Source organism: Oreochromis niloticus, linkage group LG3, assembly GCF_001858045.2.
Source record: "Oreochromis niloticus isolate F11D_XX linkage group LG3, O_niloticus_UMD_NMBU, whole genome shotgun sequence".
NCBI lineage: Eukaryota > Metazoa > Chordata > Actinopteri > Cichliformes > Cichlidae > Oreochromis > Oreochromis niloticus.
The window spans coordinates 73027201-73032033 of record NC_031967.2 but is presented as its reverse complement, the minus strand read 5'-3'; the positions used below and the strand labels follow the sequence as shown (position 1 = coordinate 73032033).

Genomic DNA, 4833 nt, shown 5'->3' with positions numbered 1-4833 from the left:
TACATTTACATTTAAGGTGGAGAGTCTCCTGCAAACCTACTTCTAAGTTATAACAACTCTGAGTTTATCAGCAACCCCCAACTGTAGCTTCCTGTCTCCTTTTATGACACCAGACCCCCAGTGTCCATAAATTCCTTTCCCTCAAAACAACTACACACACTCTCAGGCTACAGCTAAGCCAAACTAAGAAACAGACCTATCCTTCCTTATTCCTCCCATCTACTGCTGGACCCTCTTATCTAAGCAAATTTAACACATTGTATTCTAATAATTGTTTTCTTGTACTCACAGTTGATAACCCATTACATGCAGTAAATGCACTGCCCAAGTGTCCCCTCTCCCCACTGCCTGTCAATAAAGAACTTTGTGTTGACAAGATTGTTAGGTAATCATTTACAAATCTATAATATCTGCATGGACAGCGTTAACTGATGAGGTTGAAAAATTCAATACTTACATTTAAAAGTTTACTCTTCGGCCACCACGCTTCTGCCATCTGCCTTGTTTTGTTTTTTTCCCCAAAAAATATCCACAGTCAAAGCTGTGCAAGGAATTCTGGGATATGTTGCGCCGCAAATGATAAACCTGTCTCATCCTTCAAGTCCGGGGAAATGAAGGGCGCATTTGGAATTGGGACAGCCTTCATCACGTCGCTGTGGTGTAATCAGTCTTCAAATGGGGTCTCAAAATTGTACCAAAGAACTCTGTACCTCCCTCCATCCAACCACACACTTCTTCGGGTTTGCCATCAGCCCTGCCTGCCTCAGGGAATCCAGGACCGTGACCAACCACTGCACATTCTCCACGGAGGTATCACTATGAATGACGACATCATCCAGGTAGGAAACAGCATATGCAGTGTGAGGACGCAGCTATCGCTACAGGAGGTGCTGAAAAATGGCCGGGGCTTCAAACAAGCCAAACGGAAGTGTGACGAATTGGTACGAACCATACAGAGTGGAGAAGGTTGCTTTAGTCTTTGGACTCTGCAGACAAGGGAATCTGCCAATCAGCTGCGTTTCAAAGTGGTGCTCCATGAGAGTTGTGCACACGGACAGGGGGGAGAACACATCTGCAAAGCGCTGTTGCAATGCAGGAACATCTAATTTATTGGAATGTGTGAGATGTTAATCACAATGCATCTTAAACACACTCTCTAAAAACGTCATGCCCACAGCACGTTTTTGAGAAAGATCAAATATTTTTGTCCTTGAAGATCATTTCAGTTTTTAATGAGCTGCAGGAACCCTGTTCTGTGTGAGTGGAGAACAGCCAAGTCTCCTCCTCTGATAAACCTCCACATGTACCACTGAAAACAGTTAAATTAGTTTGAATCTGAAATCATGGCTCAAACTACTTGTTCTGAGACCATTTCTTTATTTTTCACACCAAACTGTTTAACAGGACAAACTTCACATTCATCAAATATAAGTAACGCTTTAACATTATTAGGATTTCATAATACAAACTTCAAATCAACAGGAAAACAGCTGTAGATCAAAATTCATTAAAAAAACACATGTGGACTTCAAGGATACAGTAAATACACTAAAGTGAAAGGAGGAGCCAAAATCTGAAGTTATTTGAATTAAGTAAAAGTCACCTGTGATCTTTAAAATGGTCCTGATGTGTGCTGTTGTTTTTACCTTTCAACATTTCTTTGCTGCCACTGTGAATACGAATGTGTTCATTGCCTAATTAAATAAAGGTTACACTGACTCACTGCTTCATCTTCTGGTACAAACTGGTATTATATGGAAGTACAGCCCAAAACCAGTTTAGCTTGAGTTTCTTTTTTCTGAACATAAAGTCACAGCAGGTGTTGTTTCAAAGCTGGTGGACAGATTTAGTTCATTTTGGAGGTTTTAAGAGCAACTGCTGTGAAAATATTTGCAGTTTTGGGAGAAAATGATTTAAGAGAAGGGATTACCACAGCAAAAGATTACATATGAATGAAGGATTGAAATTTAACTGAGGTAACACATAAAATGAATACCGTACAACTACTAAACACTACTGTGTCCTAAGGGAACAAAGATTAAAATGTAACAGGAATAACATAAACTTGATATGCATATCTATACATGCAGCTTCCTAAATGTAACATTCAGGATTATTCACTGCAGCTCCAGAAATCAGAGCTACCTCATCAGATCCAAGTGTGACATCAGCTGACACTCTTTACAGGAGAATCCATCTGAACTCTGTGGAGCCTGATCTCAAGGTTTTTAAGTCTGACCCTGAAACCAGAAGAGGATCTTTCTCTCTCTTCAGATTCATTGTGATCCAGTGATTTCAGTCCTGCATGATCAGGCTGATGTTTGCACAGAGCAGATAATGAAGTGAATGTTTTTGCACATTGGTAACAGTGAAACAGTTTATTTACAGTGTGGGATCGTTTGTGTTCGGAGTATGAACTGAGATTCCTGAAGCTCTTGTCACACTGGTCACAGCTGAAGTTCACTTCCATGTGTGTACGTTCATGTTTGTTACGATGTCCTAAATGTGAGAAGCTTTTGTCACAGTGTCTGCACTTGTATGGTGTCTCTCCTGTGTGGATTTGCTTATTCTTGTTCTTTAAGCTCATGTGCAGTGGTGAAGGATGACCCACACTGGTCACAGATGTGCTTTTTGACCCCACTGTGGAAGAGTTCATGTATTTTTAATGTACTTGGTGTGTTGAATCCTCTCCCACATTCTTTGCAGTAGTTCATTTTGTCTCCAGTGTGTCTACGTTGATGTGGTTTTTTGGTCCTGTTGATAATTGAAGTTTTTCTACAAAGGTCACAGAGAAACTCTTTCCCACCACCACAGTGACGACAGGGTTGAGAACTGGATCCATCTGCATTGCTCTACTTCTAAACAAAGACCGTGTAAATCAGGGAATTCCTTCAACATTTTTATCCTGAACGTCGCCTGAAATAAAGAGCATCTCTGCCAACGTCCAATTACATTTTACTGTTTACATTATAACACTCAGCTTACTGAGAGAAAATGAGTCTTCATTTTTCCAAACAGTTCATTTAGTATAACTCCATAAGTTCACTTATCAGACTTGTTCCAAACACTCAGGTTAAAATTACAAGATAAAAAACTAAATGCATCCTCACAGTAACTGCACTTGTAGAGTTACTTTCTGGTGTGGATCTGTTGGTGTTTTTTCAGCTGATGTGGAGTTTTAAAAGACTTTCCACACAAGTCACAACTGTAAGGTTTAACTCCAGTGTGGATGAGCTGGTGATTTTTTAAGTTTCCAGCCTGGGTAAAAGACTTTCCACACAACCCAAAGCTGTAAGCTTTAACTCCACTGTGGATGAGTTGGTGAGTTTTTAGGCTTTGAGCATGGGTAAAAGACTTTCCACACAAGTTACATCTGTACTCTTTAACTCCACTGTGGATGAGTTGGTGAGTTTTTAAGTTTCCAGCCTGGGTAAAAGACTTTCCACACAACCCAAAGCTGTAAGCTTTAACTCCACTGTGGATGAGTTGGTGAGTTTTTAGGCTTTGAGCATGGGTAAAAGACTTTCCACACAAGTTACATCTGTACTCTTTAACTCCACTGTGGATGAGTTGGTGAGTTTTTAAGTGTCCAGCCAGGGTAAAAGACTTTCCACACAAGTCACAACTATAAGGTTTAACTCCACTGTGGATGAGTTGGTGTGTTTTAAGGCTTTTAGCCAGGGTAAAAGACTTTCCACACAAGTCACAACTGTACGCTTTAACTCCACTGTGGATGACTTGGTGTGTTTTTAAGTTTTCAGCCCTGTTAAAAGACTTTCCACATAAGTCACAGCTGTAAGGTTTAACTCCACTGTGGATGACTTGGTGTTTTTTTAGGCTTTGAGCTCGGGTAAAATCCTTCCCACATAAGTCACAGTTGTAAGGTTTAACTCCACTGTGGATGACTTGGTGAGCTTTTAGGCCTTCCACCCGGGTAAAATCCTTCCCACACTCATCACAGCTGAAGGTTTTCTTTCCCTTTCTTCTGTGAGGTTTGTCGGCCTCCTGAGAGCGCTGACTTCTCGCTCCATGTTGGTCCTGCAGTGACAGAGATACAAACAGAGGCAGTGAGTGAAATGCAGTCGTGGAACAAACTGAAACTTCCTCCATTGGTGGAATCAAAAGTGTCAAAAAACACATTGTAGGTGTGTTACCACCACCTTCTGGTGATAGTATCACATTACAATGATGTGCTACAATGAGAGTTGTAATGAAAATGACATTATTGAAGAAATATTGATCTCAGTAGAGAAACTCTTTTACTTCAGAAAAAATTCAGAGTTCAACTGATGATATTGTTGTTTCAATGTGTGTAGAGAAAATATGATCTTTGTATTTTCTTGTAACTTCTTTGGTTTTTGGTTGTGAATGTAGATTCTGTATATATGGAGGAGCCCAGATTGGAAAAGATAATGCTGCTGTTAATGGGTTTTTAAAAACCAACCAGCTGTACACACAGTTTCAATAACAGTGTAACTGTGATGTTTTTCTCACCTTTTGTGTTGAAGTCATTGTTTCCTCTGTAGTGGCTGAGCTGAGTCCAAATGGCTGAAATTGTTGCTCTGCTGCACCACCAGACTCTTCTCCTCCTGTTACTCAGCTGGGACACAAACAGTATATATATGTATTTTATCTCTGACAAAAAGAAGCAGAGCAAATAAACATGACTAAACATAGTAGCAGCACCGCAAGCTAACACTACGAATTTGTATAACCACCTTAAACGTCACCATAAAGTGCAATATGACAAAGCTGTAAAGGCCAAGAAAGTAACAGGAGAAAATCCGTCCCGGTCAACCATCCAAAAATCAATAACGGGAACCTTATACAGCG

General features: G+C 40.3%; 1 long non-coding RNA gene across 3 annotated transcripts in view; it reads right to left on the bottom strand.

The window, feature by feature from the left end:
• Positions 1-3844: 3844 nt before the first annotated feature.
• Positions 3845-4833, bottom strand: part of LOC102077081 (uncharacterized) — a 9104-nt gene continuing 8115 nt past the window's right edge. For all 3 annotated transcript variants that reach the window (XR_267902.3, XR_002059530.2, XR_003219540.1), the window contains exons 2-3: positions 4495-4600; positions 3845-4038 (exon numbers count right to left, since the gene is read on the bottom strand). This is a non-coding gene — a long non-coding RNA (uncharacterized LOC102077081). The remainder of the gene's footprint in view (positions 4039-4494; positions 4601-4833) is intronic.